The sequence below is a fragment of the Lissotriton vulgaris genome, chromosome 7 (genome assembly GCF_964263255.1).
Source record: "Lissotriton vulgaris chromosome 7, aLisVul1.2, whole genome shotgun sequence".
NCBI lineage: Eukaryota > Metazoa > Chordata > Amphibia > Caudata > Salamandridae > Lissotriton > Lissotriton vulgaris.
This window is the reverse complement of record NC_141695.1, coordinates 759,075,396-759,087,428: the sequence shown is the minus strand read 5'-3', so window position 1 is coordinate 759,087,428 and position 12,033 is coordinate 759,075,396.

The following is a 12,033-nucleotide window of genomic DNA, read 5'->3' as shown; positions in this document are numbered from 1 at the left end:
AAGCTGGCTAAATATTTTCAGGAGAATAAAAATCGAAAAAAAGAAATCAAAAACATACCAAATCCCAGTTCAACTTTATTGGCAAAAGAGTCAAATGCTTACCTAACTCTACTAAATATGAATGCGGAATTGGGTGAAGAAATACCCCTAGAAATTGCATGCCAACAGCTGGGGGCAGGTTCAAGTGGTAAAAAAACTAAATCGAGATTTTACCCACAACTGCCACCAGGCAATAAAATAGACATTTTTCAAGAAGCAGTATTCAATGACTTGTATAAAATAAAAAAATAAAAATATCAATACAACTTAACAAAGAATGAAAGAGAGGCCTTGGAGAAACTTGCTAATGACCATAAAGTAGAAATCAAAATGGCAGACAAAGGAGGAAATATAGTCCTATGGGATAAAAACTGTATATTAAGGAAGCAACACGTCAATTAACAGATGACAAATACTATGAAAAACTGAATCAAAATACAACTTCGGAAATCAAAAATAAAATTGATGACAAATTGAGAGCATGGTTATCTGAAAAGTTAATTGATGAAGAGGAAAGAAAATATCTCACTGCGGACTTTCCAATTCTAGCCACTATATATTTCCTCCCTAAACTACATAAAAATCAAACGGAACCGCCAGGAAGACCAATTTATCTGCAAAGGGTTCTTTATTAGAACCTATGGCCAATTTCATTGATTACTTTTTATTTCCATATGTGGCACAGCTCAAATCCTATATCAAGGATACAACTGATCTCCTAGGGTCATTGCAGGATGTAACATGGAAAGAAAATTACCTTCTAATAACCATGGATGTGGTTGCTTTATATACAAACATTGACAACAATATGGGCCTCCAAACCTGCCAGTATTTTCTACAAGACAGAAACATACATTACAAGATACATAACACCATGTTGATGGACATGATCACCCTATGCCTCACAAACAATATTTTCCTCTTTGGTGAGGATCTTTATCGACAACGTAACGGAGCAGCAATGGGGAATCCTTCAGCCCCAGTTACGCTTGCTTAGCGATGGGGTGGTGGTAATATGAGAGAGCATGGAGCAAAAGTAATGCTCCACACCGGGCGAATAGTGAAATGGATGAGATTCATATATGATCTCCTCATCCTCTGGAATGGAAGTAAAGAAGAATTCCAGGAATATTTTAACATCTTGAATACCAGCACACCAAATTTGAAATTCACCTGTGAAATGAGCAATGAAAAAGCAATCTTTCTAGATGTGGAGATATATGTAAAAAACAACAGCTTAGAAACAACTTTACATAGAAAAAAAACAGCAACAAATGCCACATTGGAAGCAACAAGTTTTCACCTACCGTCCCTGATAACAAACATACCTTATGGAGAATTCTTAAGGTTACCACGAATTTGTAGTGAGGAGGCAGAGTGGAAAAAGAACAGTGCCACAACAATAAAATGTTTCAGAGAAAGAAAATGTGGAAAAACAGCAATAAAAAAATGTTGGAACAGGGCAAACCAAAAAAAGAGGCAGGAATGCCTAACTGCAAAAAATAATCAGCTAGAAAGCAAAGAAGAGCCCATCAGACTTATCTTGGATTACAACCAGGAATCGATACAGATTGCCAATGTTATAAAGAAAAACTGGAAAATTCTACATCTTGACACTTCCATTGGAGAAAAAATGGGCCCCCACCCAGTAATAACGTATCGGAGAGCAAAAAACATAAAGGATCGCTTGGTTCATAGTCATTTCAAAGCAGTCACCTAATAACATTTGGCTCAAAACAAAAGGCTTCATAAAATGCCACAACTGCAAAGTGTGTGAAATTGCAAACCAACAGCTGAAGTGGAACAAGATTTGGCAAATAAGAGAACTAATTACATGCAAAAGCCAATACAGGATATATGCAATCGAATGTCCGTGTATGATGAAATATGAGGGAAGCACCATATGTGAATTAAAAAAACGCATATTGGAACATGTGCGCGCAACAAAAAACAAAGACAGAAACAACGCGGTTGCGAAGCACATGGAAAGCCATCACAATGCAAATTGGAAAGCTTTGAAATTCTATGGGATAGAAACCATCCCATTAAACGTAGGAGGTGGAAATCGCCTGCGAAAATTACGCCAGAGGGAATTACGACACATCCTAAATCTGAGAACAATGACTCCGTATGGACTGAATCAGTCAGAAGAACTGTATATACATTTGTAAATAGTTGTACATAGCTTATCTTTTCAGTAACACTGCAAGTATGACAACATTGACAGAGAATGTATTTAAAATAGATTACCCAAAATAAGAAAAAAGTATAAGAGGATATGTAATGGGCCCACTAGAGGGCAATCCTAACATCTATCTCACCAAAGTTTGGGATAATATGCTCACCAAAAAGTTGTAACACAGACACATAGCCCTCACAGGTTACACATAAAGAATATTTTTCTTTTTTTCTTTTTAATGCAAAATTTTGACCGGTCGAAATGAAGAGTAGGAACCTATTGATGAGAGCATGTAAAATGTCAGCAAAAGGGTATATTTTTTGTCCTTTTTGTGAGGTACAGCACACAACAAATATAAATATAATTTAAAAAAGGGGGCGAGTATTCCCACTGGAGGGATGAGAAAAATGTTTTCAAACATTGGATTTTTGTTTGTCTGGGACATACAGGCAATGTACATAACCAATGGGTCAAATACAAAAGAAACTTAGTCGTGATAAAGCAGATAAAAACATATAGCGGTGTTTGTTTTGTAAATATATATAGATTGTAAATGAGAAAATACAACTCCCAGAATTCAATGTGGAGGAACTGAAAGGAACAGAAAATGATGTATTTACAATTTCCTGTGTGTTGAATGTTTAAAAAAACAATCGTACACGAGCACTGATTAGCCGTGAACAAGGTATTAAGAGATACCGGAACGCGTGGGCTTTGCTTTATGCTGTGTTCGTCCATGAAAATGAACTTGGAAAAATAAAAGCATTGTGATATAATTTCTGTTTGGTGTGCGGCCCTGTTACTTCCGTTTTCGGAGGTTTTGTGGATATATATATATATTTAAAGATGTTGAGCTGCACTCAGTACACTGACCGTGAACAAGACAGCGGACGCTGTCGAAACGCGTTGGTTGCTATATAGATGGCAGACAAAGTGCATTCTCCCCCCACCACACTGCATGCTTTACAAGGACCCAATCCCACATCAAACTCTGGAGTCGTACTTGATTTTCTGCAGTGTGCTTGTTTATTAAAAATTAAGTTCACCGGTCAATTACCTCATTGACCTACCAATCTCTTTATTTATTCGTACATATTTCAACACAGTATTTAAAGTAAACTTGCACTTATATACAATATATACATTCACCGCCCATTCCCAATGGGCCTTTAATTTGAGTTCAGGGTTGCGCCAGCAGGCCACAATCCAGATCACCTGCTCCCTTAACGTTAACCCCCTTCTGGTCAACAGAGCCGCAGGTGAGGAAAGCGCCCACTTGGGCAACCATAGGCCTCCGGGGTAGGGCTGAAAAGCCAAGGCCACCAGCAGGTCGGCCCCAACTCTCCCGCCAGCCCAGAGTCCATAATGATTTAGCAAACCTGTTCAGAGTTAACTGTCTCTAGACAAGAAGTTCCCGTGGTATTCTTGTCCGTAACCCCGCCACAGGACGAGGAGCTTACTGGCGGACTCGACCTCCCCCCCCTGCGCTCAAGAGCTTCGGAGACGGCCCCTAGAACTGTTTCTATGAATATCTCCATACCCGTCTCCGACAGGTGAACTCCGTCCTCCGCGTATAGCTCCGGCCTGTCTGCCTGTATTAGTTTGTGACGAATCGCTTTAATATTAGATTTCTGCAGGATTTCCGCCACCGACTGGTTCAGCCTTTTAACGGATCTGTTTATTGCTTTCATGAGTGCGCCCCTAGCCCACACGAGTCTAGGGATGACTTCCGACCATAGTACAATAGCTTCTGGGAAAATGTTTTTGATTGCTGCCAGAGTAGAGAACAGGGACTCCTTCACTTCTCTCCTTCCGCCCGGAATCATATTGTTGCCTCCGCAATGCAACACGAATACGTCTGGCAAAGGCATGCCTCTGGCCAAGGCCGTTTTCACATCCCTCGGGACGTCCGCCAGGCGCTGCCCGCCTATCCCCACCCAATGATGGTCACAACCTCGCATCATGGTCACCCTGTCCCTGAGTGTCTTTTCGAAGTGCGCCCCGGCCCTGCGAATGAAGGAGTGGCCACACCAACAGATTTGGGTTCTCTTAGGGGAGGTACCTGGAGTAAATATGAAGAGTAAATGTGAAGAGACACAGTCAGCCAGTTCTAACAACGGGGACGAAGGCTAAAGACATGTTAGACTAATTGCGGGCGAATATAACGTTCGTAACAAGCTGATTTCCAGCGACCCAACCTCTTAATTACCTGTTCGGGTAGGCCTAAGCCAGCAGCCGTTGTCGCTGCTCCAATTCTAAACGAATGTGATGTAAAATCGGCTGGATCAACTCCGATCCGTGCCAAGGTCATTTTTACTACGCGATTGAACTGGAACCTGGTAAGGGGTAACCCACTCTCATGAATCAAGAGTCTATCGTCCGCTCCCTGGGGCCTGGCTTGGAGGAATAGCCTCAGCAAGTTGACTGGACAGAAGGCCTCACCCTCTGCTCTACCCAATTGTAACCAGGTACCTTTACCCAGCGGATCCGTCTTCGATCTCCGCACCCTAAGCCGCAGGACACCTTTTGACTCGATTATATCCGAGCACTTCAGACCCCCTTCCCTATCCAATTTGGACGCCGGAAGTAATTCTAAAATTCGCAGCGCCCCGCAAAAGGCTAGGGTATAGGCCACCCGGAACAGTTGCGTCTCATACTGGGAGAAACAAACGAACGGTAGAGCTTCTAAGATTTTAATCAATTTTTCAACGTCTATCGGCCTCCTGGAATCTTTCTCCCCGGGTGCCAGGCACTCCCAACCTCTCATTGCTCTTCTAACTCTCTGATCTTTTGTCGGATCAGACACCCCCCGTAGACCCGCATAAAATGCTACCACCGACAACTGTCTTTTCATGAATGCTACCGACTTCTCTTGCTCTTTCTGCTGTACAATGAAGCCTAATACACTCTGGGGGGCAAAGATGTCCGCTACACCCACACCCCGCAGGTATGCCATATACGAATCCCATGATCTCTGATACATACTCTTAGTCCTTGGGGCCAATGATGCAGATATCAACTCGGCGGCTGTGGGGCACCAAACTTCCATAGCTCCGCTGGGAAGGCTGACATTGACGTCTCCGCCTGTGGCCAATGCTCCCGAAATTCTGTTAACTTAAAACGAGACAATGCATCAGCCGCTTTGTTTTCTACACCTGGAACATGCTTAGCAGAGAATTGGACATTATGGCTCAGGCACTGCAAAACCAATTCCTTCAATAACCTGAGTACCCAAGTACAGGTAGCCCTCTGGCTATTAATCACCATGACTACGGACATGTTGTCCGACCAGAATACTATACTCCTGTTTGCCAGCAGATCTCCCCACAAGTGCAAAGCTACCACTATTGGGAAAAGTTCTAGAAAGGAAATGTTAGTAGTCAGGCCTCGCTCGATCCAGTCATCTGGCCAGCACTGCATGCACCACTTCTGACCAAATATAGCTCCGAAGCCAATACTACCTGCAGCATCGGTGAAAAGCTCAAGATCCGTGTTAGAAGAACAGGCTGCTCGCCACAACACCGTGCCATTGAAATCCCTCAAAAAGCTTCTCCAAATCAGAAGATCCTCTCTAACTTCGGCTGAAAGCCTCACCCTGTGGTGTTTGGCCCGCAGCCCAGACATTGCCCTCGCTATACTTCTGGAGAAGGCCCTGCCCATAGGAATGACCCGCAGAGCAAAGTTCAGTTGACCCAAGAGGACTTGTAGCTGATGTAAGGTTACCTTCCTTGCCCCCAGGCAGCTATCGATAGCGGCCCTAAAGGCATCGACCTTGACTTTTGGCAGCCTGCACACTCCTGCCGTTGTATCAATCTCTATGCCCAGGAAGGTCAGACACGTGGTCGGGCCTTTGGTTTTTTCCGCCGCCAAAGGTACTCCGAGCGCCTCAGCCAAGCGCTGGAAGCCCAGCAGGGCCTTCCTGCACGACTGGGAACCCTCGGGACCCATAAACAGAAAATCGTCCAGGTAATGGACTACTGAATGTGAGCTGTCCGAGGCCAGAAACTGCTCGACCGCCCATTCCAGGAACCTTGCGAAAGTCTCGAAAACTGCACAGGCAATAGAACACCCCATGGGCATGCACAAATCCAAGAAATAGCTACCGTCAAATGTGAAGCCCAAGAACCTGGTATCGTCCGGGTGGACGGGCAGTAACCTAAAGGCTGAATCAATATCAGCTTTAGCCATTAAGGCTCCTTCCCCAAATGCCTGCAATTTCTCAATAGCCGTGTCAAATTTGGTATATTTCACCGAGCACAGATCTGGGTCTAACTTGTCGTTGACCGAAAGCCCTGGAGGACTTGAAAGATTATGGATCAGACGGAATTTACCTTCCTCTTTTTTCGGAACTAGACCCAATGGGGAGCAAACCAGATTATGGGTAGGTGGTTCTGTAAAAAGGGCCCCCGACCCGCCCCAATGCTACCTCCTTCATGATCTTCTCACGGGCTGCCTCCATATTTCGCAATACTGAGCCTTGATTACGAGGTGGGACATTGGAAGGGGGGGCTGCAGACGGGATACGGAATCCAATTGTAAAACCATGCAGTAGGAATTGAGCTTCCTCCAGATTATCGTACTTACTGAGGAGGTGTGTCAGGACATGCCGTTTAATTGGAGTTGGAAGCTTTGTCGGGAGTCTTAGTTGGCTTTCCTTTTGGGACACTGTGGCTGGGCTGCTCTTTGGGGTTACCAGTTTTCTTAAAACACCTAACTTCGGGATGAGAGGTACCCCCGCAGTAGGAACAGCAGTGTTTGAATTTACACGAGACCCCCCTGGTACACTCATTTCTATTAAACTGCCAGCAGGCCTGTTTTTTCTCACCGACCCCTTTGTCAGTCCGAAAGGACTGGCTCTGAGTTGAGGGAACCGGGGTAGGCGTCGAAGGGGTGGAATAGAAGACTGTATGCCATAAATTAATCTCCCGCTGGTCCCATGCTATACCCGGGTGAACTGCCTTCATCTGTCTGAACATTTTATCGTATTTCAGCCACCCCTGGCCTGGAAACTCTGTTGCCGCTCCATGTATCAGGGATATGTAGCTCATCATTTGTGGGCCTAAAACCGGGTACTTCTCAAGCATAACAGCGGCATATATTGCAAATCCCGTGATCCAATTCTTCATGGACCACTCCACCCACGATTTCTTCTGATTGTAATCTCCCTCTTTCCCGCCCTTGGGTTTTCCGGCCGCCACCCCTGCATTGATAAGGTCGAACACTTCTACGTATTCGCCTCTGAGTATCCTGTCCTTCATATCTGCTGGCACATGCCAAGTGATCCCCGCGGATGGCGATAAGGTCATTGAGGACGAACCGAACATTAACGGGCTGAATGCTAGTAACGGGGAACAAGCTGGTTGCCCCCCCATCCCCCCATGCATCTGGCCATTAGAGGGACCCGCCACATCAACTACGGCGTTCGCCATTGAGCCCTGACTTGGACCCCCCAGGTTGGAGTAAGCAGACATCGCTAAGGGGGACCCGTGAGCCGTGTAGGCAGCAAACACTGAGCTTACAGGGCTGCTACCTATCGCTTGACCATGCGACCCATATAATTGCATCCCTGGTAACTGGGCGACCCCCCCGGGCTGAACCCAAACTTGCGACACTCCGCTACCCGGCTGTGCCACTACCGGCGGTAACATACCGTGCGGACCGGACCCCCCCACAGAAGTGACGGGGAACCCTCCTATCTGCGTGGGCCTAGCTGTATCATACTGCCCATCGGTGTCATCTGGGTCATTATCTGCGCCTGAGTTCGAATCAATTGTCTCTGGCACCTCCTCCTCACCTGGTGATACTGGTCGTGAATCCGTCGGCCTAGACCGCTTGCCTCTTGCCAAGCTTCTAAGCTTTTCTGGGGTATGCTTCGCTCTTTTGCCTCTCCCCCTCTCCTCCTGAGAGTTCGCATCTGCTCTAGCCCCGTCTCTCATATTCTTTAGTACCCAATCCATGCCTTTTTCCCTTGTGAACTCCAGCAGTTCCGTAAAGGCAAGGTATTCCTCCTTCTTGGCTGCGGGTTGTTTACCCTTCGGCACCTTCTTCGACGGCATCCTGCACTTAAAGAAAACAACGTTAGAGCTTATCGAGAAAATCCCAACGACTTTCAGGCCCACCGCGCCGTGGATGGGCCCGGATCCCAGGGAATCGGATGATCGAGCGCCAGCGCTCGCCCTCCCCCTGGACGTGAGGATTTACCACGGCAATCCCCCCCTGCAATTAATATTTAAATCAAGGGAAATAAACATGAAAGCTGTAAAGAAATCCAGCACACACTGCGAGGCCCGCTAACCTACACCACGAGTCGGATTAACTCTCGCTGTATACTCCTACGCGATGTTCTCCACGATGCCTTCTCTTGGAGACGTCCGACTCCTGGGCGATCAGCGGACAAAGAGGGGGCCTCTAAGCTGGTCGCGGGCTTTTAAGCCTCGCGCCCTACTATCACTTCCGGGGCGTACCTCGACCCTTGTTCCCATTGGTCCTGGTGCCGCGCTCACTTCCGGGTCACATAACCCGGAAGCGATCCTACTCCGGGTCGGCCCTTTGGCTGCCACTAACAACGCCATTCCCCGAGGGGGTTGGCGCCTTCCATTGTTTTTGACCCCCGATGGATTTATGAATAAATCAAGAAAATCTGCACCAAACTAGCGATTGAAGTCTGTTTTTTTCTGCGACTCCAACCCTTCCCTTCAGTGGGGAAACCCTGTTGAATTTGTAGCCGTTTGGCTCGACCGCAGGAGTAACGCGACCAGGACAAAGTAGCGCCTAACGGAGAGAAAGGGAGTCATCTGCTGGATATGTATATATATATATATATATGTATATATATATATATATATATATATATATATATATATATATATATATATATATATATATATATATATATATATATATATATATATATATATATATATATATATGAGGTACGTACAGCTCCCAGTACAACACAGCGCAGCGCAGTCAGGAACAGGCAAGACCCAAACGTGGTGCAAATAGATTTATTTAAATGTCAGCCCAGCACCAATCCGCCATGATGCGTTTCGGCTAGAGATAGCCTTGATCACATGACAACGTCACGGGGGATGACCACCCCTTTTAAAGTGCAATACGTGTCATCACATGTGATAGAAAGCGAAAACATACTCAACTTTCTAAAACAATACAAAAATAGTTGTACAATAACTGCATAAATGCATAAGTCGCACATGAAGAAATATCAACATTCATTTGATTTGTGTTATTGGGATTCATGGCATGGCTAATACACAAATAAATAAACTTATTGATAGTACAAAAGTTAAAAGCCTATAAATAATTTTAAATAATTATACTGCCATTAAAACTGTCCCTCTGCAAATTGTGTACTTGTCGAAAAAGAGATTTCACCATTAATTATTAACAAGTACTGCAGTATACATAGTACCGGCCACAAATCGTATTGTGCTAGAGTATCAAACAAACGGATAATGCAAGTAGAAATACTGCCCCTGTGGGCTGCTACAAGTTAAAATTCTTTAACCTTCTTTCAATCAGTTGTGCAACATAACTATTTCAAAAACTGTCACATGACACGATGACAAAAGTGCTACCATAAAGTGAAATTGTGCAAAGAATAATGATAATTCATTAATTTTTCAAAAAGTTAGGTTAAAAACATAGGTCAAACAGTGTGAGGGTCCAGGGTTCATGTTGACTAATAGCCTCAATATCTATTCCATTTTGGGTTCAAAATACAGGACATATAAAATTAACATTAATTCAGGTTAGACTGAAAAACATTGACAGCATGGGTATATAAATGTTATAGGTGTGTATAACAATCCTCTCCCATATTAAGACCCTGAGGTGTCTTGGTGTCGAGGGAGATAATATAGCGGGTCTCCAGCTTTCTTAGTTGGGCCTCCCTATCACCACCTCTCCTTTGTGGGGGGATGCAATCTATAACAAAGTAGCGCAACATTGATGCATCTTTACCGTGCGCTAGTTCAAAATGCCTGGCTACTGGGTATGTAGGATCAGCATGTGCAATTGCACGAAGATGTTGTAATATACGCTTGTGGACCTGAGGTCGGGTGCTGCCTACATACCGAAGCCCGCATGGGCATTCTAAAACATAAACCGCAAACTCTGTTTTGCAATTTAGTTTTTGTTGGATCTTGATTGGTGTGGGAGATAAGGGTGTAACTACCTCCATTTTGCTCACACCGTGCTTACAAGCTTTGCAGCTAGAACATCGTAAGAACCCTTTGCTGTCGTCTAACCAGGAGCCAGTTACCACTTCTGGGCTACTTGATACCAGACTATCTTTCATTGCTCTTGCTTTCCGGTATGTGATGCTGGGATGTTTAGGCAATATAGTGCCTAGTATAGGATCCGTTGAGATTAAAGACCAATTGTTTCTGATTATTTTTTCAATTGATCTGTGCTGGCTACTATACCCAATGATCAATCTGGTTTCACTATCACACACACTAGCAGGGACAGTTGGCTGGCTATCACCTCCTAAACCAAGGAGTTCCAACCTATTAGCCCTGTTGGCCCTAGTCATGGCATTATCTAGGATAGCTGGTTTGTAGCCACGCTGCAAAAAACGCTCCCTACACTGTAATTGTGCTGCACGGCACTGATTCTCACTGCTGCAAATTCGTCTAACGCGCAGCATCTCCTCATAAGGGATGCTGCGAATTAAGTGGGCGGGATGATGGCTGTCCGCATGCAGTAGCGTGTTACCAGCCGTGGGCTTTCGGTACAACTTAGTTTGGAGGGTGCCTTCCTGAACATAGATTTCGACGTCAAGGAACACAACAGACTGGGAACTAATAGTACTGGTTAGTTGGATGTTGAGATTATTAACATTGAGTTTATCAATGAATTCTCTCACTTCTGTCTCAGTCCCCTCCCAAACAAAAAACAAATCATCTATGTAGCGCGACCAGAGTTTCACCTTTGTATCCATAATGACAGAATGTTCTACCATCAGGATCTGCTCCTCCCAAAACCCCATGTGCAGACATGCGTAACTCGGAGAGAAGCAGGCCCCCATAGCTACTCCTCTGGTCTGTAAAAACAGCTGTTTTGCAAACAAAAACATATTGTTATCCAAACACATCGATATCATCTCTACCACCATTTTAGAATGTTCATTAAAGCATTCCTCCCTCTTCCCTAGGAAGTGTTTAATGGCTCTTTGTCCATCTTGGTGGAATATGCTGGTGTAGAGAGAGGTGACGTCCATAGACACCAGCATATAGGTGGGTTTCCATCTGAAATCGATGAGTTTTTTCAACAGGTCAGTTGTATCCAAGACAAACGAGGGCAAGCTTCTTACATGTTCTTGGAGAAAGAAGTCAATGTATTTGCTCACATTTTCTAAAAGACTGTTACATGCAGAGATAATCGGTCTGCCCGGAGGTTGTTCTTGGTTTTTGTGGACCTTGGGAATAAAATAAATTACTGGAGTTACAGGATGTTCATTTTTTTAAAACTTGTACTCCTCCATGGTCAACAGTCCTTTACTACGCCAGGCAGACAACTTCAAGTAAATACCATTCTTTGCTATATTTGCATCTTGCAAAGTTATCCGCTTATATCAGTCTTTATCATTCAATTGCTTGTGAGCTTCTTCTAGATACATTTTCCTTGGCCACAAGACGACATTGCCCCCCTTGTCAGATTGCCTTATAACTAGTTGTTTGTTTGCCTTTAATTTCTTTACCAGCTTGTGATATTCACCATCTCTGTAGTTGTACCGTTTGGTAGAGTGTGCGATTTTAATTTGCAACTCCTTTAGTTGGAAGTTCACTCGC